At 45.4% G+C, this 24,214-nt stretch overlaps 1 long non-coding RNA gene across 1 annotated transcript; it reads left to right on the plus strand.

Moving 5' to 3' along the window:
• Positions 1 to 571: 571 nt before the first annotated feature.
• LOC142500943 (uncharacterized) lies at positions 572 to 21,502 on the plus strand. The gene is made up of 3 exons (XR_012803365.1): positions 572 to 941; positions 3,695 to 3,769; positions 20,607 to 21,502. It is a non-coding gene; the product is annotated as an uncharacterized LOC142500943 (long non-coding RNA).
• Positions 21,503 to 24,214: the final 2,712 nt, after the last annotated feature.

The following is a 24,214-nucleotide window of genomic DNA, read 5'->3' on the forward strand; positions in this document are numbered from 1 at the left end:
CTGATGAGAGCTTAGTCCCCAATGTGATGTAAATCTTCCCTTACTGCAACGGCTGTCTGGAAATAGGAAAATGACGCGCAGTGGATAGAACCTGTGTGACGAGCCTTCTGAGTCCAATCTTCTCCAAAGCAGCACGAACCCCACGTGGGGTCCCTGGTTCAGGTGGATCTCAAAAAGGTCCTTTTCCACAGACAATGTGTAGATCTCCGTATCGTAGGATAGAAAGGGATTGCGCAATAACGTCTAAAACTTTATTGTACATGTAGCCATGTGTAAGATTGGTGTACATATCTCTTTTTCATGCTGGCAGTAAACCTGGTAAGTATGCAGGATTGCCAGCAACAATCATGAGGTTTGCCCTCACACCCTGGTGAGGTGTCATATGTCCCCAAAGGAAGTGAAAACATGCAGTGTGTTCCCACTTAGTGATACAGAGCATGTTTGTTCTCCGGGGGGTGATATAAGACACAGCACTGCCTAAAGTTAGGAGTTCAGTTTCCTGTTGTTGTGCTGCCTCTGTTCACTGAGAGGCACGTGAAGGTCTGCAACAATGTTGCAGTGTCTCCTGCTAGCTGGGAGTCAGTGAGCAGACGCAGCAGAGTTAGAGGAGCTGAGAGAGACAAAGCAGCTCAAGAGAGGAGCTTACAGCAGCCAGAGAAGCTGGGGAATCTCTCTGAGAGGATAGGTGGAAAGCAGCTCTATTAGAGAAGGGACCTTCCTAAGGGAGAGCTACAAAGAGATGAGTGGCTGAGCTGTTAGCTGTGAGGGGCAGCTTGCCCATACCACCATCAATAAAGATGCCCTGTTCGAATATACCTCCACTGTGTGAGTGTGAAGTTACTCAGCAGTGGATGGCACCACCAAGAAGGAGTTCCTCACCAGGACCATCTCCCTGCGGAAGCACAGATCCTGATGAGGTGGAGGCGCTGCACTGGATATAGGTAGGACTCGCACACACTACCTCAGCTGCCTGTCTGGATGACATCCCCTAATACCATCAAGCGGGAGACTCAGGAGTCCTGTTGCCTGCAGGTGCACCACCAGACACATACACGTAATGGGGGTTGGTTACTAGAGTACCCGGGCCAATGTGAGATTGGGGGAGGGGGGGGAAACCCATTACATACACAACCTCACATGTACAGAAACATGCTCACAATGTTCCTGAAATTTAAAAGCAATGAATGGAAGTGCCGCAACTGTTTAAGATCTCCACACGGCCTCTAGCAGTATTTGGTGTACCGTGTGCTCCGTGTGCGTCCCACGTGACTCCGGCTCGCAATGATGACGTCACTGTCCCTGTATCGGATGGATCACCAGTCCGGCACCTCACTTGGCTCCTCCCAGTCTCTCTCTGCATTTGATCTTTTTCTTTTTTCTGGTTCCTCATTGCTTTTAAATTTCAGGAACATTGTGAGTATGTTTCTGTACATGTGAGGTTGTGCACAATATGGGCCAATAGAAAGCCGTGACATCATCGGTGCGTCTTCCTATTGACCCATGTGACGCGAGAGCTTCAAACTTGAAAGCCCTGCTTGCTCAGCCGGTGCAGCTACAGTACCTGCACCTACTTCAGAAGTATCTCTGAAAGTAGGGTCCCTGGAGCTGAAATTACTGGGGTTCAGCTCCATAGATCCCCTGCTTCAATTCTATATATAAAAAAAATTGCATTGCTCCTTTAAAACCTGTCCTGTTTGTGGCCCTTGAGGACTGGAGTTAATCGCCACTGTTCTACAACAAAAAGACGACAATACTGAACTTCATTATTAAAGGAGCAATCCATGCAATGTCCTACTTGTATGTGTTTTTTTTTAAATAAATCAGTTCTGTAGAATTAGATAATACTTACTACATTATTTTTTTTAAATTCAACTCTTAATGCCATTTTTAATGCTTTTTAATATACTGAGCATCCTTTGATTTCTGTAGCAGGCTTTAGCCCAGACCTGCACAACATACGGCCCGCGGGCCGCCGCCTGGCCGCACTGTGCGGACCGCGATGAGATTTAAAAAAAAAACAAAAAAAACTTTAAAAAAAAAATGGCGTTGATTTCCCGCGGTCCCGTCGCGCATGCGCAGGGCCCGCTCCCCCCTTCCCGCTCCCTCCCCCCTCCCCAGCTCACAACGTGGGATGGAGGGGGAAGTCACAGCCAGCTGAGCTCTTCTGCGGCCACTCCCCCCCCCCCTATCCCAACGTGGATATGTGCAGGGGGTGATGGGAGGTTCAGGGGATGTGCAGGGGAGGTGAGGTGCAGGGGAGGTGGAGGGGAGGTGGAGGGGAGGGGGAGGTGAGGGGAGGGGAGGTGAGGTGCAGGGGAGGTGAGGTGCAGGGGAGGTGATGTGAGGTGCAGGAGGTGAGGTGCAGGGGAGGTGAGGTGCAGGGGAGGTGAGGTGCATTGAGGTGAGGTGCATTGAGGTGAGGTACAGGGGAGGTGAGGTACAGGTGAGGTGAGGAACAGGAGGGGTGAGGTGAGGTGCAGGGGGGGTGATTGGAGGTGTGTGGGGGGGGGTGATTGGAGGTGCGGGGGGGGTCACTGGAGGTGCGGGGGGTCACTGGAGGTGCAGGGGGGGTCACTGGAGGTGCAGGGGGGCTCACTAGAGGTGCAGGGGGGGTGATTGGAGGTGCGAGGGGGGTGATTGGAGGTGCGGGGGGGTCACTGGAGGTGCAGGGGGGGTCACTGGAGGTGCAGGGGGGGTCACTGGATGTGCAGGGGGGTCACTGGAGGTGCAGGAGGGGTCACTGGAGGTGCAGGGGGGTGATTGGAGGTGCGGGGGGTGATTGGAGGTGCGGGGGGGTGGTTGGAGGTGCAGGGGAGGGTGGTTGGAGGTGCAGGGGAGGGTGGTTGGAGGTGCAGAGGAGGGTGGTTGGAGGTGCAGGGGGGAGAATGATGTGAGGTGCAGGGGGGGAGAATGATGTGAGGTGCAGAGGGGGAGAGTTATGTGAGGTGCAGGGGGGGAGAATGATGTGAGGTGCAGAGGGGGAGAGTGATGTGAGGTGCAGGGGGGAGAGTGATGTGAGGTGCAGGGGGGGAGAGTGATGTGAGGTGCAGGGGGGGAGAATGATGTGAGGTGCAGGGGGGGATAATGATGTGAGGTGCAGGGGGGAAGAAGGATGTGAGGTGCAGGGGGAAGAAGGATGTGAGATGCAGGGGGTGTGGGATGTGTGTGGTGTGCAGGGGGGAATTGTGTGTTTGATGTGGAGAGGGAGTATTATGTGTGTGGGTGAGGGGGAGAGATGGGGGTATGAGAGATAGATGGGGAGTATCGCAAAGGTTGATAGTGAGGGTTCTGGGGGAGATATGAGGATGATGATGAGAGGTGCTGGAGGAGAGATGATGATGATGATGATTTTACCCGCGCGGCCCAAGTTTTTTTTCATTGGAGCAGTTCGGCCCTTCTCGCTTTACGAGTTGTGCAGGCCTGCTTTAGCCCATCTCCCCAGCAGTGCAAGATCTTTGCATCATGTTCCTGTTTTGTGATCATCTGTTGCCAATATTCCCAGCAGTTTGAGCCATTTAGTCAACCCTGGAAGCAGGATCGCTACTGATCAATCACGGGAGAACTAAACGATCGGCAGCTTAAGTAATACATGTTTTTTTTTTTTAAAGTGCTGCTTGGATCGCATCTTTAATATGATGGTGAGACTTTTAGACATGTACTTTAACTTTTTCAGAATGTCCCAATTTCATTGTAGGTTCCTACCAAAGATATGCTGGGCTCTATGAAGAGAACTGGATGAAACTGTACCAGCTCAACACATGCTTTCCCGGTTAGTTTTCTTTGACACTTCGTTCATTAGAGCGGCTGTACTGGTTATTAGTAACCATTCAACAACGTTATTGGCTTGAATTTCATTGTTTTGTTGATGTTTTGATGAACATAATGTATTGATATAGAAAATACAGAAGCATATGACCATTACAATGTTCTCATTGTAATATAGAATTACATAGATATCTCAGAAGTATGTGTTACATGTTTATGTAAGCGAGACAATGAAGCCGTTTGGCAGTTATTGATTTAGCTTAGGCCTTGAGATTCTGTCTCCCACCCAAACAGGTTGCTGCCCCCTCCAAGTTGCCCAGTGCACAGCAGCCTACAGGACACCTGGGTGGATATATTCAATGCAGTTTTGCTACACTCAAAGTATTGAAGATCTGGTAAAGGACCCCTACCAAGCTTTAAAGATGCTGTATCAAATAAAGCACTAGGTCCTTGGTACTATGGACTTTGTGATCATTACGTGATGTATTCCATAATATATGTGTTGTTAGTGTAACCCTTATTCCCCCCCCCCTTGACTCATCTGACATATCTAGGGTGTGTGAGGGCGGATTACATGTACTTAGTGGTGCGTAGCTGTGTGGAACAGGAGGGCCTGAGTCTCCCGCGGTGGTGTGGGGGATAACAGGACCAGGCTTCTGGGGTAGTAGCCTCCATGCTTTCAGTGGTGGTGCAGTGCCTCCATCCTCTATACTTTCCCAGGGTATGGGGTAGGACCTGTATAGAAGAGTGACCCCTGGTCCCAGGGTGGATGCTCCAGAATCACACAACAGCCTTTAGTAAAAAGGTAATGTCTCTCTTTATTGCTACGAGCCGCACCCGGTAGTAGTAGCGACAAGCAGCTACAACAACAACCGCAATGTCCACAATTCGCACGACCCTCCACTCTGTACAGGCCTTTCCTCCTCTCCTTCCCTCCAAGTGTGCACTCCGACAGGATGGACTGTGCTGGGGTCTCAATACCCCACTGCCCACCTCAGAGGGTATCCTCTGGGTGGGGGGTGGATTCTCCCCATCACCCCATCATCGGGGTGAGGGGCATTGGTCCACCTGAACTCGACTCGTTCTCCAAATGTCATAGGCCAGAGTTCTCTCTCTTGCTTGCTCCCAGGACGGAGCTAGGTATATTCCTCTCACTCCCAGGACAGACTCCAGAGTCCACTCCCTTATAGACTCCAGAATAGACTAACTGTCACTTACAGGAATGGCTGTAAATAGGCCTAAATAGGCTTAGCCCCACCCTTCATGATGTCAGCAGGACCTCCTCTCTGTCTCATGCCTGCAGCAGAGTCAGGGGCCTGCATCTATCATTCAGACTTGAAGGGGGGAAAACCCATGATCACTACTGGTGCCTGCCCCTAACAGGACTAACCCAGTAGGAGGAAGATAAGTATAGCCTGTGCTGTTTACAGGGGGCAACACTCTCCCTCTGGTGGAATCCAATGGTCCCCACGTGGACCTAGCTCTAGCAGCACCATCCTGCGGCGAACAACCTGGGAAACAACACATATTATGGCAGTGTTAGCATAACATATTTATTTATTTATTTATAAAATATTTTACCAGGAAGTAATACATTGAGAGTTACCTCTCGTTTTCAAGTATGTTTACATAGGCACATGAGGTAGTTGAAGAAAAAAACACGGTTACTCCCAACGTGGAGAACCCTACTAATAATGTTTTGGATCTGGCTTTCTTATTCTTCTGCCATTGTGATCCGTGATGGTCACAAAGAAAGATTGCACCGACCCATGCTCCGATCGATACATCACGCTGTGCATGTATATGCACCTCCCTATGCTCCAGATCCTAACCAACTCACTTATTTTGTCCTCGTTATGATAACCCCCCTGACCAAACTTGGTCCGAAGATATTCCTGCACAGCATCCCTGAGCCAACTATCCCGATTTTCTTCTATTTCCCTCATGATGGACTCAGGCACATAAGGGTACTCGTATCCATGTGACTGCCTATACCTAGCCACTATGGCTCTGTCGGCACGGCTCAATTTAGTGAGCTTGCGGTGACCCGCCCTGCTTGGCAGTACCCAAAACTCTGGCTCTTCTGGAGCAATTTCATCATACAGTATACTGGGGCCTTTGGGTTTAATGAGTTTCTGCTCGATCTCCCGGAATCTATGGTCTATCTCATCCTCCACCTCCTGAGGAGTAAAAGCACCTGTCGCCCACCAATGATCTACGATGTTGCTCTTAATGAGCAGGAATCGTGTACGGTCCATCCCTGCATGATACCCAGTAAACAGGGGTGCCCACCATTTGTCATGGTGCTCGTATTCTGTGGACTGACTAGTGTTCTCTACCTCAGATTTTGCCTGCGAGGAAACACCGGACGTCCCCGCCTCCGTAGAGCTCGAACAATCTCTCCTCCCCTTGGCATTGAAGTACCTAGTAGGGTTCATCTTATGAACCACCTCCTGAACAGGCCCAGCCTCTGCTGGAGTATGTGACCCTCGGGCTCTCCCTCTAGCTGTAGGAGAAAACGGCACAGGGTTAGACACAGGTATCACACGGTCATAAGGTATCTCCCCATCCGACCCCTCATCGCTCAACTCCCAGTCCCGCAAGTCCTTGGAGTACTTAGGGTATTTGCTTAATTTATCCCCGCTAGGTCCCGGTGACAACACTCGTGACGGGGCAGGGGCAGTGGCTGGGGCGATGGAGCTAGGGGCAGGGGCAACGTTCATGTCATTGTCCAGCAAGCGGGTAATACCGCGACCAAGGGATGCTTTCTTGGGGGCTTTCTCTGCCATACTTCTCGCCTCTCTTGATGGACCTTGGCTCTTCAGGGTGGCCATTGCAGCGGCCATGGCTACTCTCCGTGAGGAGAACAGCGCTCCCAGGTCTCGTTTTCCGGTGGAACCGGAAATGACATCATCAGCGGTGCCTGTAGAATCTCCATCCGCTCCGTGGTCACGCACCGGAAGTGCGTCAAGGACCGGCATGGGCATTGGCGGAGCACCCAGTTCACGGACGGACAAGTAGGCCGCAAGCCTCTCCTTCTCGTCCTCCTCGGTTGCTGCTTTTGCCTGGCGGGAGTAAGGGGGTGGTGGAGTCTCCTTACCGCTCCGCTGCTGTTTGGTGATCTCGGGGTCCTTCGAAGTCGTCTCGGCCGCCGTTTCCACCGCACTGGGAGTCACCACGGCCGTGGGACTCTTACGGGCCTCCGGCCGCACCAGTGCTCGCCGTCGGAAGGTTTCCGGACTCGTCTGCTCCTTTCTGTTACCGCTGGGGTGGTTCGCCGGCAGGCGCATCGCCGCCGATGGTACGCCAACCTCTTCCTCTGAGGATATCAGGATCGGTTCCTCCGCTAGGGAGTCACCGGGTTCTTCTGCGATACAACCAGTAAGTATAGGTACGAAACAGTCACGCTCTTCTCCGTCGACAGCTCGCTCGGTTCTGTAGCGGGCTGGGCCTTGGTTCCTCCCGTTTGGTTGTATCGGGGAACCAGAGCAGTCTTGTCTTTACCTTCCGCCACCTCCGTCAATGTTCCCGGAGAGGCACCCCGCGGGGTCTCAATCAAAGGCCATGGCTCGTTCGGCCACAGGTAAAATGTGCCACATTGAGGGCATCGTGCCTTGGTGCTTGGTACCACGCACGGTTTCCCGCAGTGAACGCACAAACACCGGAGGTATTCGTGCTCCGCTACCTCCACTACCAATAAGCCTCCTGGCAGTTGGTAGATTGTAGTGCTCATCTCGGACATGGTTAGCTCAGGGGTGGAACAGTTCAGTGTTTCAGCTCCTTGCTCCTCGAATGCCAGACAGAAGTGAAGCTCTTCGCTATCGCTTCCTGTCCCTCCCTATGCTGAGGACGCTCCTGATTGGCTCTCCTTGTGCCCCCTCCCTCTGGTGGAATCCAGAGGCGGGCCCTCCTTTTTTCAGTGTGACGCGACTTGGTTTGTTGACCAGTCACAGCACAGGTGGGTGGGCTTTCGGCTTTCACGCCGCTCCGCTCTTTTTGTAGGGGATCTGGGCTTGGCGCCAAACCCCTGCACATTTCCCGCCACATTTCTCGTACAGTTCTTTTGCACGATTCACGTGCGCGCTCCAGGATTGGCGGGAAACGCCATTTTAGATCGGCTGCTATCTGCTGGGCCGCTGATGGCGCCTTGGTCGCCATTTTGAAAGGGTTCTTTGCTCCGCGGAGCACATGTAGTGCCGGCCGCCATCTTCGATGCGCCCACCACATGTAATTGTGTACTCTCCTCAGTGTCTAAGGTGTAATTTGCTCCTATACACGGACTAATCTCCTCGACCCTTTCTACTTCTCTCTGCATGCTTATTCTGGTACCTACTAATATGAGGTGGCGTACCCCAGGCTAGGCAGAACTCCTTCTGTGTGTGTACTGTGCTCGATGTTCGTTCCGGCCAGTGCTCTGTGGTGCGTTCTGTGGGTGCTAGCTAGCGTACCGGGCATCTCCCTAAGTACGGGCGTCCCTCTATTGGCCACTCATAGTGCGGGCCCTGGACTAGTTAGCAGGCTGACCCCCCCAGTTGCCTCACACTATCTGCCTCAAGGGACTAGAACAGCGATAGCTATGCACCCCTCTTACGCCACCCGCTTAGGGTGCCCAGGGCGTACTGTGCGGGAGCGGCGATCCACGCTCCCCTGACTACCCCCGGTGTGCAATTGCGCCCTACGTTCCTCAGCACGGGACCGGAGAGTGCACATCACTCTTTCTGCTCTGCCTTGCTGTAAGCCTGACCTGTTTATCTCAGCAGCGCCTCCAAATGTAACCCTTGTTCCCCCCCCTAGACTCATCTGACATATCTAGGGTGTGTGAGGGCGGATTACATGTACTTAGTGGTGCATACCTGTGTGGAACAGGAGGGCCTGAGTCTCCCGCGGTGGTGTGGGGGATAACAGGACCAGGCTTCTGGGGTAGTAGCCTCCATGCTTTCAGTGGTGGTGCAGCGCCTCCATCCTCTATACCTTCCCAGGGTATGGGGGTAGGACCTGTATAGAAGAGTGACCCCTGGTCCCAGGGTGGATGCTCCAGAATCACACAACAGCCTTTAGTAAAAAGGTAATGTCTCTCTTTATTGCTCCGAGCTGCGCCCAGCAGTAGTAGCGACAAGCAGCTACAACAACAACAGCAATGTCCACAATTCACATGACCCTCCACTCTGTACAGGCCTTTCCTCCAAGTGTGCACTCTGACAGGAGTGCTGTTGTCTCAATACCCTACTGCCCACCTCAGAGGGTATCCTCTGGGTGGGGGATGGATTCTCCCCATCACCCCATCATCGGGGTGAGGGGCATGGTCCACTTGAACTCGGCTCGTTCTCCAAATGTCATAGGCCAGAGTTCTCTCTCTTGCTTGCTCCCAGGACGGAGCTAGGTATATTCCTTTCACTCCCAGGACAGACTCCAGAGTCCACTCCCTCGTAGACTCCAGACTCTGTCTCATGCCTGCAGCAGAGTCAGGGGCCTGCATCTATCACTCAGGGCAGGGCTTGAAGGGGGGAAAACCCATGATCACTACTGGTGCCTGCCCCTAACAGGACTTACCCAGTAGGAGGAAGATAAGTATAGCCTGTGCTGTTTACAGGGGGCTACATTAGCCAAAGGTAATATGTCCTTTAGATTAAATTTATATTAGATTGTAAGCTTCCCGGAGCAGGGACTCCTCTTCCGAAATGTTACTTATATGTCTGAAGCACTTATTCTCATGATCAGTTATTTGTATTATTTGTTATTTATATGATTGTCACGTGTAGTACTAATGTGAAGCGCTATGTACACTAATGGCGCTATATAAATAAAGACATACATACATAAGTCCCGAGGAAGGTTGCTGTATATTGAGAATTTTACAGGTACAATGATTCTCTGCCCCAGAAATGTTTCAACCTCATGCCTGGGACACAGGGAGTTACTGACAGTATCTGCCCAACTCACAAGGAGGTGACAGGAGGTTCATTAGTTTGTATTCTCATGATATTTGCACTTCCAGTCTTACTAAACAGTCTCATCTGACTGTTTTCATTGAATGTATCTGTGTAGAGGAACTAGCAAGTTCTTTGGATATCTACCTTACATACAATGTGCATTTATCAACCATCAAGGATATTTTTGTGGAGGAACTAAGTTCTGGCACCTTTTTCTAAACTCTTTTTTTAAGTTACAAGATTTCTTAGGGGATTAAAAAAAATTCCACAATGTTTCTATGAAAGGATAAGGAATAGAATACTGACTCAGAGTGGATAATGAATGTTTGTTTGACTATATGTATTAAAAACAAAATTATTTGTTGTACTTAAGATATACAGTATATATTTTTTATTTGCTTATGATTTTGCCACCTATATTTCTACAAATTCACCACTGCCTGGAAATCAGACACAAAGTGCAAGTGTTGTTTATTAGACTAACACCTGATGCCAAGTGAGAGCTTCTTCCTGTGTGATGAATAAACATTTCCCATGGAACATAAATGTTCCCAAATAAGTTCCCAAACTGGAGGGGGAAAAAAAACTATTTTACTAAAAAGATAAACAAGATGGAAAAATAAATAAATGATTATTCCAAACCTCAGCAGAAAAACAAAAACAAGCAACAACACAGCAGATGATATCCTGGTCCCAACAAGAAGAAAATGATCATCATATTGGTCCAACATGCAGGAAGGATTTAAGACAGCTGCTAGCAAAAAGCACTGACATTTTCCAGGACTTATTACCACTCCATCAAATTAGCAAAATAGCTCTAAATGCAGTTCCCTCGAGTGTCAAATGTGTTTTTCTTATAAATATTGGCTGATTCCCCCCACGCATTAATGAAGATGGATCGGGGCCAAGAATATATTCAAATGAAATCGCTGCCAGGACTGCTTTACATGTTTAGCAAATGAGGTGTTTTTATTATCCCTTGCTTTCCCTGCTCTTCGTTTCAGAGTGTGTCCCTAACTTTGCGGATCAGTAGTTGTGTAGGTGCAAGTTGATAACCTTTGACTGATTACAGGCTATTTAGTTGTTTGGAATTTTCAATAAGGGAAAAATCATCATCTTCTCTTTATCATGGACCTAAATTAGGTCATTTAATGGGCTAAGCTCCAAACTTCAATGGCGAGGACCTGAATTGGATTCCTCTATTCAGCTATTTCTTGACTTGGAAAAAGAATAGAGAAATACGTTATAAAAAGGAAAATAAGGTCTTCTTTTGTAACAAGACTACCTTTTTATCCACAGCAATACGTACCGCAGGAATATCATTCACTGCTAAATGTAAGTCACTAAAACAGGTTAATTGTGAAACACCACAATCAGCAATTACTTTGTCCCACGAATTAGGCCACTAATAAAAGTCTCCAGCTTGGGTGATGTTGTAAGTGTGCACAAAAATGGCTTTCACAAAAATGAATGACACTTTAAAAAAATGCTCAAACCCCAGAAAATCACCACAAATCTTAAAACTGATTGGTTGATTGTGATTTTGCATTTTGATTCCAGTTTGTGACTGGGATCCATTTGTTTGAGGCACCAGCATCTTTAATTGCAATCGTAATTCAGCAAGACACCATCCTCCATACATTTCATACTTAAAAAGATACACACATAAATAAAAAATTTTTTTAAAGAAAGGTATATATATATATATATATATATATACATATATATATATATATCACCACTATTAAGGTTATGGTGGGTAATAAAAAGTGACTAAAACCCTCCACAGTAAAGCATAAAGCAACTGTAAATATTCCTGTACAGTGCCACAGTGCCACTTTTTATCTCATGCTCACATTACATGATATTATATATATATATATATATATATATATATATATATATATATATATATATATATATATAAAAATGGAAAACTACAATAAGCGCAATCACAATTAGACAAATAATGATATTAAACCACATATATAGGAGGGTATACTACCTCACAATCTAGCTTTCCCTGATTAAGTCTGCAGCCAAAAGGTCTACCGCTCCACGGGCTGGTAAAAAGGAAAATCCAAACAAGAATGACCTAGGCGCAAGTAAAAACAAGAAAGAGACAAACATAGGGTAATACGTTCAAACAAATGGTCTATTGGATGGTAAGATATGCACTTACAACAGGTAGAATAAAATCAGGCCTTGTATCCACTCTGGGATCAGGAACGATGAATGATGATCCAGGACAGCCAGCAACAAGTCATCTACAGGAACCGTATCCTCGTGTGCAGTGTCACATATAAGAAGAGAAGTGGGACACATACATAGTGTAACACAGTTTATTGTAAAATTAATAAAAAGACATTAAAGTAAAATACTCACACTTTGTGAGTTTGGGTAAAAGCGTTTGAGAATTTAGAGCTTCTCACACTCATCAAGGGTAGGTATCCGTGGACTTATACACAGTTCCAGTTAACTCCTTGCACAATGTCCTTATAACCACATGCGATGTTATTGCCAAACTTCCAAGGGTATGGAGTCATTTATTTATGCACTCTCTGTAATGTCCAGAGCCTCTGAGGGCGGGGTACTCTTATAAATGTTGCAAACCCGTAGTTAAGGGCCGTGTGTCTCTGTGACTGCACCTAATGTGCTAGTAGTACTCACGCTACTTCAGGGGTATGGTGTGGCGTTTTTCCCCCTTCGTTGTTGTCCGTTTTGTTGGTCTGCGGACCACCCTGCTTCACTCACTGCTCCCGTCCTCCGTGGCTGTTCGCATGCACGCGGCGGCGTGGTGACGTCACGTCTCCTCGCGAGATTACGTCTCCAAATCTCCCGGTCACTGTGTTAGTCTTCGTCCCTCACCAACTGATGCGAAAATATGTACCGAGCAGGCACAACGATACAAATCACTGCCAGACAGCTGGATATTGTTGGCTAGTGTCCCCAATGTCCTGTGTTCACTCACAATGCTCCAAAAATCACGCCCTACGCGTTTCTCCTTTCGGCTTCGTCGAAAGCCGAAAGGAGAAACGCGTAGGGCGTGATTTTTGGAGCATTGTGAGTGAACACAGGACATTGGGGACACTAGCCAACAATATCCAGCTGTCTGGCAGTGATTTGTATCGTTGTGCCTGCTCGGTACATATTTTCGCATCAGTTGGTGAGGGACGAAGACTAACACAGTGACCGGGAGATTTGGAGACGTAATCTCGCGAGGAGACGTGACGTCACCACGCCGCCGCGTGCATGCGAACAGCCACGGAGGACGGGAGCAGTGAGTGAAGCAGGGTGGTCCGCAGACCAACAAAACGGACAACAACGAAGGGGGAAAAACGCCACACCATACCCCTGAAGTAGCGTGAGTACTACTAGCACATTAGGTGCAGTCACAGAGACACACGGCCCTTAACTACGGGTTTGCAACATTTATAAGAGTACCCCGCCCTCAGAGGCTCTGGACATTACAGAGAGTGCATAAATAAATGACTCCATACCCTTGGAAGTTTGGCAATAACATCGCATGTGGTTATAAGGACATTGTGCAAGGAGTTAACTGGAACTGTGTATAAGTCCACGGATACCTACCCTTGATGAGTGTGAGAAGCTCTAAATTCTCAAACGCTTTTACCCAAACTCACAAAGTGTGAGTATTTTACTTTAATGTCTTTTTATTAATTTTACAATAAACTGTGTTACACTATGTATGTGTCCCACTTCTCTTCTTATATGTGACACTGCACACGAGGATACGGTTCCTGTAGATGACTTGTTGCTGGCTGTCCTGGATCATCATTCATCGTTCCTGATCCCAGAGTGGATACAAGGCCTGATTTTATTCTACCTGTTGTAAGTGCATATCTTACCATCCAATAGACCATTTGTTTGAACGTATTACCCTATGTTTGTCTCTTTCTTGTTTTTACTTGCGCCTAGGTCATTCTTGTTTGGATATATATATATATGACTATTAAGGTTATGGTGGGTAAAAAAAGTGACTAATAGTCGTGGTGATTACCTACTCTTATCTCATTTGAGCAATTGTCAGCAAGCCAACCTCACACTGATGATACCCATCAAGGTTGAAACATGTCTGTGAGTGGGTTAACTGACTTTGCATCTCCCAAGTCCTTGCTTAAAAGCTGTGTTTAAAGCAGCATGCATTGACTAAGTGTTGCTCATGTAATGTGAGCATGAGATAAAAGGTGGCACTGTGTGCTCATTTGCATGTCATTTCCCAGAATCCCTTGCTGCAGTGGAAGTGCTGTTTGCTGGCTGATAATGGTGAAAGACAGGGTTGCAGACCTGTCTAAGACATGCAAATGAATATACAGGAATATTTACAGTTGCTATATATATATACATATATAGTAACCTATCATAGATGGACACTGCAGCCGGTACACTGTAATCAAGGATACAAGTTGATACTGTGTAATTAAGGTATCCAAAAAGACAGCTACTCAATAAACTACAAACACTGGTGAATGCCCCTGTCTTTCTGGATAATGTATGTGTGTGTGTATATATATATATACATATATATACACTGTGTGTGTGTGTGTGTGTGTGTGTGTGTGTGTGTGTGTGTGTGTGTGTGTGTGTGTGTGTGTGTGTGTGTGTGTGTGTGTGTGTGTGTGTGTGTGTGTGTTTAGAGACAGAGGGCAATAGGAAAAATGCACAAAACAATATAAAACTCACTCTATGCTGAAGAGCGTAAAGTGGGAAGTATGGATGTAATCGACACCTTTATAATGTAAATATGATGTAAGATAAACACACATGTATTTACACACATTTCTGTGCAAGCCTTTATCCCTTGCAGATCCTAGGTGCGTACAATCCCATGTTTGTTGAGGATGCTGGTAACTGGGAAATGTTGTTGGAATCAAAGGAATTAGGCCTCGTAAATCATAGGTAATAATTACCCATAGGTAATAATTACTGCCCTCATTAATGGAACTCCCTAGCCGCTTTAGAGCAGCTAGGAAAGTGTCTGCAGGGACAGGGTGTGTGTGGCGGTTGGCTGATTGTCATTAGGCGCTAACTTGACAGGCCACCAAAAGGACTGTTTTTCTCTGAAAGGCATCCTCATGTTACATGAGATTTAACAGTAGATATTGTAGAGGTTGAGTTGCCTGTCGCCTTGAGATTTGTCCCCCCTCACACCCGCAGGCTGGTTACTCTGCAGAGGAAAAGCTTAACCCCTTCCTACATTATTAACATTCAAAGCAAGGGCCAGGTCACCAAGTACCGCTCATTTCACTTGAGTCGTACTCAATACATTTATTTATGCAGTTTTAGTATTTGCTGGACCGTAAATCTGTGATGTGTTGTAATGACTTAGGATCATTATTAACATGTCACTGCTGTATGAAATAATGCTGAAGGCTATTTGCAGTGCCAGTGATGCAGAAAGATATACAACAAAAATATTCATAGAATGGCTTCATTCTACAACTGCCTCCATGAGGGGTGCTCAACTCCAGTCCTCAAAACTCTCCCTCCACCTCTCCCCCACCCCCAATAGATCAGGTTTCGAGGATATCCCAGGTTCAGCACAGGTGGCTTGATTGAGTCACCTGAGCTGAAGCTGGGATATCCTTAAAACCTGACTTGTTGGGGAGGTCTTGAGGACTGAAGTTGAGAACCCGTGATCTAGATCACAGAAATATCTGGATTTTATATCCTGGAAAAATTTGAGTTAGTTATACTTTGAAATGTCAAAATATTAAAGCACAAAATCCAATTGTAAAAAAAAACCCAATGTGCCAAAGAATTAATATAGCAACATACTAATAGAAAACGATGGTAAATGGAGTCTGTCCTCAATATGTGTTACGTCCTTACTATGCTAGTCATATACTTAGAAAGAAAGCATTTGAAGGCACATAAGAACCAGTCAGCCACACCATGCCTGCCCATTTCCAGATCTGCTGTAAAACCTCAGACCCGATTTGATCCTTGGCTTTATTTTATAGTAGCTGAAAGGGAATTCTAAGAAACCAGCCTCATCCCATCCTTCCTACCCTCCTCCTCCATCTCTCACCCCCGTACCCCCCCCCCCTCTCCACCTGTTCTCTCTCTCCCTCCCATCCCTGTCCTTTAATACATTGTGATGTCCCCAATTTTTACTGCATCTCACTAGCATTTTTGCTTTCTCCTCATGTGTCAACTGACATAGTCTCTTTCTTTCTTCGTCTGCTTTCTGTAAACTTTATTGCTATCTGACTCTCCTTATCTGCCACCAGGATATATGCATTATGATATCACCAGTATAATGTCACGTGCCAGATACAGCACCCAGTGGCTGACTTGCTTAGAGAAACTGTAATAACTCATAATATTAAAAATAGAATGTATCCAATTATATCCAAACAGACAAAAGCATGCTCCTTTATCGCAGGAACCATTATGCAAAATTTGGTTACAATACCATAAGAGGTGTCCAAATACATAGCGAACAGACAAATAACTTTCCAAAATATATAGTAGATTTAGGATAGCTTTATATCTATGCCAATAATGGTTTAATTCCCTCACTGTATTTATTTATTTCTTTATAAAATATTTAACCAGGAAGTAATACATTGAGAGTTACCTCTTGTTTTCAGGTATGTCCTGGGCACAGAGTTATGAAGACAGATACATGGTTACAAATACATAGTTACATTAAGTGAACAGGGTATACATTATATACATGACATTGCATGCACAGTTAGAGATAATATATATTATAGGCGTATGTAACTGTTACAGTCCAGATTAAAATGTGAGACAGCTTTTGTTTTGAAAGAACTTAGACTGGTGGCGGATGTGAGAGTCTCCGGTAGATTGTGCCAGTTTTGGGGTACACGGTAGAAGGAGGAGGAGTGGACGGATAGTTTGTTGAACCTTGGGACCATAAACAGTCTTTTGGAGTCAGATCTCAGATAAGTGCTGCATGAGGTAGGGCTGAGGAGCTTGTTCAGATTGGCGGGTAGCTTGCCCAGAAAGTATTTGAAGGCAAGACAGGAAAGATGAACTTTGCACCTAGACTCAAGTGATGACCAATCTAGTTCTTTGAGCATTCGCAGTGATGTGTGTTGTAGTTGCATTGGAGAACAAAACGGCATATTGAATTGTAGAGGGTATCAAGTTTGCTAGAGTGAGTTTGGGGTGCTGTACCATATACTATGTCCCCATAGTTTAGCATTGGCATCAGCATCTGCTCTGCGATGTGCTTTCTGCCCAGCAGACTTAGAGAGGATTTGTTCCTATAAAGTTCACCTAGTTTGGCATAGGTTTAGGATGGCAGGGTATCAATGTACAACCCAAATGTTAAATGGGAGTCAAACCATATGCCCAAATATTTGAAACTCGTAACAGGGGCTAGAATATTATTAGAGTTGGTTCTGATCTGGAGCTCATTCACTGGAAGCTTTAAAAATGTAGCCTTGGTCCCAAATACCATTATTACAGTCTTGTCAGTGTTTAAAAAAGTTTGTTTAGGGAAGTCCATTTTTCAAGTCAAAAAGTCAGATTGAAGTACGTGTCTAAGGTCGGAGAGGCTAGGGCTGTGTGCATATACGATTGTGTCATCCGCATACATATGTATTGAAGCTCCCTTACAAGCTATAGGAAGATCATTGATGAATATTGAGAAGAGAACAGAGCCTTGCGGGATGCCACAGGTGACATCCAAGGGGTTGGAGTTAGGGCTGGGACCCGCTGCACCCGGCGGCGCGGGCGGCCGCACGAGTGTTCCCCACCAGCAGGGGAATCCTCCCGAGCTGGTCCCGGTCCCCCCTGGCTGCACAGCTCACTACACGCTGTGACGCGTCAGCCGCCAGGGGATTCAAGAGAATTGTAATCCCAAGCGGCGACGCGTCACGTGGTGTGGCTGTGAGCCAATGAGGAGGGGAGGCTTCGGGGAGCGGAGAGTGTGGGGGGAAAGCAGCGTGAGTGCCTGTCTGTGTGTGTGTATGTGTGTGCCTGAGTGCTTGAGTGCCTGTCTGTGTGTGTATGTGTGTGCCTGAGTGCCTGTCTGTGTGTGTGTGTGTAAGTGCCTGTCTGTGCCTGAGTGCGTGAGTGCCTGTCTGTGTGTGTGAGCGGCTGAGGAGTTGAGGGGCTAAACAGTTGAGGGGCTGAGGGGCTGAACAGTTGAGCTAGTATGGAGTGGTTGTATTCAACATGTACATTCATTTAATAAATTCAACATCAAACAACTTAGACAGTGTCTATCAATACATGGTTGATGGGCGGTCCCGACCCCTCACGTCATGGCCACGCCCCCACCCATTTTGGCCACGCCCTCCCCCCGCTCGCAAAAATGGTCCCTTTGGACCGGAAAAAACCCCAAGTGCCTCTCCACGCGCCGCCTGTCTGCAGTGCGGGCGCGTGATCTGAGGCAGCAGGGCCTTAGCCTTAGAGCCCAAGATAGACACATGTTGAGATCTACCTGATAGGTAGGAATGAAACCAGTTTAAAGCACGCTTCCCTCTTCCAGAGCACTAGAGTTTGTTTAGCAAGATAACATGATCAACAGTATCAAAAGCCTTTGCAAAATCTAGGAACAGTACACCAGTAAGTTGTCCAAGTTTGCGTCCAACACCTCTGCTGGAAGCAGGGGAGCAATAAGAAAATGTGATTGGGGGGTGCAGTCGTGGCGTCATGATGTAGCAATGCATTGCCATGACATCGCTTCACCATGTGATGCAGATAGAAGAGGGCTGCTCTCTTAGAGGCCCCACTCTCTCCATAGGCAATCAGTTTAATTGGTGTAAGGAAGAGTGCACAGCCTCTGTAAGTGTGATAGCAATTCTTGGGTGCTGCAGATGCACCCTTGCACCACTGGTTTGGAGGCTATTTCATGAATCCCCCTCCTTTTCCTTGAAGAAGCACTTCCTCACATTTCCCCTGAGTCTGCCAGCCTCCAGCTTCAGAGCAAGACCTATTATTTAAACTAATGTAATACATTAAAATGTGGTTTCAACGCACACATTATACCAGAAATTAGTATTGGTGTCATTTGTTTTGTGTATATAAATATCAATACTTACTATGAAAGACTCCCTGCTGGAGGTTACAGTCCACTAGGTAAGAGAAGTGACTCTTGTGTGGGAGTTATCTGTCCTAAGATAGAGATATAGACTAAGTAATAAAACCAATGTGTTGATCTGATACAACATAACTGGCCAGGGTGCTGCCACCCATAAGATCTCCTCTGACCTGTTCAACTCATGAAAGAAAAGGGCATGCTGAAACCTGCAGGTAATATGGAAATGTTTATTGCTGACCATTATTACCCTGTAGATCCCAAACATGTTTCTTAACAGCCCAATCTGGGACTGGGACCATGTGAGAAGCATCTTAAAGTCCTGCCAGAGGAACGACTCATCTCTTCCTTTTAACAAGGTGTCAAGTGAATGTTTCATCTCAACGAGATAGCTATCATGCCTAGAGGTTGGGATGAGTTAAAAGGACCTTGGTAACCTGGTGATAATCACTCAGCTAGACAGGGGTCAGTGCTATTAAAGGAAAACTTCAGATTATTCCTGGTGATAGCTTAGATCTCACATGTCCTAAAGTGGGAGGTTCTGGTTTGTTTGCATACAGAAGAACAGAGTCAAAGGGCTTGACATATATGGCAAGAATGACAGCCTCTCATCAGCACATGTTCCTGCAGCAACAGTGCCAATGGGTTTCATTACTTACTTTATTTATGTTTAATACAAAGCAGCGGCAGTCCCAGATCAAAGTTGCCATGCTAAGTTAGTACAGTATTAACCATTTCACCGCTGGTAGGACCTGAATGGTTTGCTCCATAGATGCAAGGGTAGAATGAATATTATCACACATCTGTACTGGGGCTTGCCACATATAAAATGAGGAAAACATATTTCAGAATTATGCTTATTATAGCTCCTTCCTAGGTGACATATCTGTTTTTGCCTGACAGAAAAGCGAACAAAGCAGGAATAATAATGACATCATATTAACATACCATCATATAACATTGACCCTTTTTGCAGCATTGAGTTCCTCCCCTATGTACTAAGATCATATTTGAATTTGGTTGTGCGTCCAGATTTTACTGCTACAAATTAGTACAAACCTTCATAAAATCAAATATGCTTTGCATGTGTGTTTGAAGCTTGTTGTGTGACTGCATACAGAATGGGGAGTTCATTGGTTGAAAGGCATTTTGACGCATTACATCATGTGGAGTACCTCATACTGTAGATACAATTTAAATTACAACAGAAAAGTGTATTTTTTATTTTTAACTAGTTTTAGTAAATAACTTATTAGTGTAATGTTATTTATTATAGCCATACTGGTAAAATAATACATTTTGTTCACCTATATAATGAATCATCCATGCTAGGACAAATACATTTTTGGTTGATACATAGAAATGTAATTATATGCTGACAATAGAAATAGGCTTTTTATGGTTTAAGCAAGGTTCAATATGGCAGACAATTTTCAAACACTTTCTACTTTTTTGGAGCACACAATTCAATTGAATGAAATTACTATGTATCAGTCCAAAATGTAATTTGACACACCACAGATGTTTCATTAAATAGGTTAACAAAATATCATATTTTTACAGTATGGCTATTATAAATAGTATTACACTAATAATTGATATTTACTAATACGAATTAAAAATACAAAATTCAGCATAAGGGATGGCTGTTAAACAACATCTTAGTACAAAGACCCCTCCATGTTTACCAATTGCAACACACACATTGTTATTAAATCATGTTCTGCCATCAATGACCATCTTGTTTAATACCGTAATAAGAGCAATAAAGCCCCAAATGAACGCTCAGAATAAAAACAAGTCTTTTTTTTTTTTTTTTTTAAATTGTAGCATTTCTGATCTATTCTTCCCCTTTTTTCTTTTTTTCACAGGCTTTATTTTCCTTGTTGCTCCGCCAGGATTTTGAGAGGGAAAAAGGAAAAATAGGAGGTATGCTCGGATGCTCCTCTCTTCATGTGCAAGCTGCAATTACATGACATTGAACTGCAAACCTCACCTCATGAACAAATCAAAAACAGCTTCTTTTATTTTGCCAGTCAAGTGGTTGAGAGCTGAATTAGAATGTCAGCGCTGCACCACAGGCCTGTAATAGGGGAACATTATCAAGTCTGTTGTAAGCCTGACGTGCTTGGACCGAGAGCACCGTCATGTTTTGAAAGACACACCAGCTGACTTGGATAGACAGCAAGTTCCACACATGCTTTCTGTCTATAGGGGTGATTTTATACCAAAAGCGCTACCCCCTTCACGTAATAACAGCCATTGGGTTCACTGGGCGGTGACGCTGGGTTAAAGCTGCTACATCTTTGTGGATAACTCTGTATGTGTTACTGTGCCATCTTGCAGTGATGGAGGGTCACTGGGTGTGCCCTGGGCTCTTTCTGACACTTTGTTACTTAGCCAATCTGTGGTTTTCAGAGCAATGCACGTGTAATTTTCTATTATTCAGCAGTACATGAGATTAAACTACAAGAATTACTGGTCCATTTGTCAACAGATGTGCTGCATTATTAGTCATATTTTGCAATTAAGAACTGGGACATTGCTTTATGTGGGACAAATGGTTAGCAAGAGATATATGTATGTTTTAATGTATATTTTACATACTGCTACATACTATATAATGCTATACTTCTATATACTATATGAATAAAACTATGCCTACATGCCTACATACTATATAATGCTATACTTCTATGTACTATATGAATAAAACGATACATGCAAACGATATAACGCTATACTTCTATGTACTTTATGAATAAAACTCTGGCTACATACTGTATAATGCTATACTTGTATATACTATATGAATAAAACTATACATACATGCATACTTTGACATGAAAGGATAAATAAAGTTTTACACTTTTCTCTCCCGTGGTCTGTGCCCGGGAGAACCCTAAGGAATAGTGTTCGGTGATTTTACTCATGTGGAGGAGATCGGGTTAAACTTACTCTGACCTTAATCCAATGGTTCCCTAACAATCACACTGCCACTCAAACATTAAGCTATGGAACGAATTATGTGTTCAGTACAGTACGTTTTCCAAGTCTTGGGTGAATTTGCATTACAAAGTCTAAACAGTGACCCCCACTGCGACTACTAAAAATTACTTTAAAGAAGAAAATAAATGGTGCTGGGAAGAGGATTCTGGGAGTTTGAGCCGCGTGTCTACTTCCTTACCTCTTCCAGCTGTTTTCCCTGTGTAGGTCTTGCATATCCAGGGAGCGTCTACAGTACAATGTATTTGTTTGTCATTCAAAGCCCTGGAAAGTTACACAACTACCACTGTTAGGATTTACACGTTGGCAGTGCTGAATCAATACCTTGCACAAGTTGCGATAAGTATTAGTTGACACAAACCAGTGGTTTGAAAAAATGATTCTAAGTAAAGGAAAAGGAACACATTCATCTGAGAGTAATAATGTATCTGTACAATATATGCATAATAAAGAAGGCAGAGTAAAGATTAGGAGTGGCCAACTCCAGTTCTCAAGAGCCACCAACAGGCCAGGGTTTAAAGATATCCCTGCTTCAGCACGGACAGAGGCTAAACTCCGATACGAGTACAAATATGCGTTAAAGAAATCAATATGCATTAAAGCCTACATACCTTTAACTCTTTCTAATATTTCATTTCATTTGGGTTTTTAGGTACATATGTTGGTCACATCATAATATGCTTGCATACCACGCTGAGATAACCCCAGATCCGACAAGTCCTATCAGCTAATTTAATTATTATTTTACCATGTCTTCAAAGCTGAATTCTTCCTGCTTCTATTTGAAAGAATTTAAAAAAAAAAAAAAATTCAATGAGAAGTTAGAATTTGGGGTTACTTGGGCATGGGGCGGGGGGGGGGGGGAGGGGGCAGATAATCATACTCTGGCCAAAATATGTAACTAAAACCCCAAAGTAAATGAAATATCAGAAAGAAAAAAAAGAAAGAAAGATGTGGAGGATTTTTATGCCACTAAAACAGAGTTGCATACTGGGGTTACTTACAAAAGAAGGTTGGTTTATTCATCCATCTTCCAACCTGGATTTAGGTCCCCTTTTTGCCCAGAAACTTTGGAGATTGGTCGAACCGGCACCTAGAAGTTGGACCCAGCCAGGCCCAACTTCTGCCTCTGATTGCCACCAGGCCCCGGCTCTCCCCAGCTGCTGCGGCACCTTCTCTGCCAGGCAGGTCCTCTCTCACATAGGTTCACATTTTAATTATATTTTGTGTGTGGGGAGGGGGGAATGAGGGGGATAATTAAGTGATAGCGGAAGGGGGAGAGTGTGAGAGGAGAGAGAGTCTGGAAGAGGGATGTTGGGAGAGTGAGTGAAGAAGAGGGGGAAGAGTAAGGCCTCGGACATGGTAAAAAATACTGTGCTGAGCCGTGCTGACGCTCATACTCTCCTGCTCAAGCAGGAGCTTTTTTGTGTCCTTGCATGAGCGTAAGCGAGCGCGCTTGAGAGGCGGGTGGGAGGCGGTGCGGGAGGTGGGATGGGAGGCGGGGCTAGCGCGCCACGTCACGGCGCCGACTTCATTGAGTGCCATTGGCTTTTGACGGTCACGTGACCGGCCCTCCGCTTCCCTCAGCGTGAAAAAACTAAAATCAATCTGTCTCCTGCAATTCCTCACGCCTCAGCACGCCTGCTGAAGCGTGCTTAAGCGCCTGCTAAAGCCACACACATACCAGATGTAGGAGGTAAGTATGCTGGCTCAGCGCGGTATTTTTTACTATGTCCGAGGCCTACGAAACAGAGGGAGGGAAGAGAAATACATGGGGAGAGGAGGGGATAGAGAAGGGGGATCGCGAGGAGGTGTGAAGAGGGGGGCTTGCAAGGCTGTTGACATGGAGGGAAACTCCAGTCCTGGGCCCCGGGAAATCGGTCTGCGGCCCTCAGCAGAATTTAAACTAAATGTCAACCTAACTTTTAGCGCAAGTCTTAAATTACTGTATCATTTATCGCAATATTTCAACTTATTTTTTTCATTATTGCACAAGTTTTATGAAATGTTAGTGAATAAAGTGATATTTATGTATTAAAGAAGCATACCCTTTTTTTCTGTACTGGGTACGATATTAAGTCAAGTTTAACAGAATTTAGTAAATTCAAGTTTTAAGGGGAAAACAAGATGTCAGGTTATAAAGTAGGATAAATGTATAACGGTGATACATTCCTCAGAATGAAGAATGAACTAACATTTTGGGAGCTATTCATTAAACAGTGATAGTGCCGATCACGGCGCTGTCGCACAGAAACTTCTATCGAAGTCCAATAACGGTACCTGCGTTGAGTTATACAATGGATTAGAAACATACTCTAGAAACAGAAGTTTATTTAGATGGATTGTTAAATCTGTGTAATGCTGCTGATACCACAGGATAAGTATTTACAGTTTAAACGGAGTCGAAGAAATGAAAAGCTGACATACACACACATTCTTGCCAAGATATTCTACAAAATCGTTTCCAGACATA

The sequence above is a fragment of the Ascaphus truei genome, chromosome 8, assembly GCF_040206685.1.
Source record: "Ascaphus truei isolate aAscTru1 chromosome 8, aAscTru1.hap1, whole genome shotgun sequence".
NCBI classification, from domain to species: domain Eukaryota; kingdom Metazoa; phylum Chordata; class Amphibia; order Anura; family Ascaphidae; genus Ascaphus; species Ascaphus truei.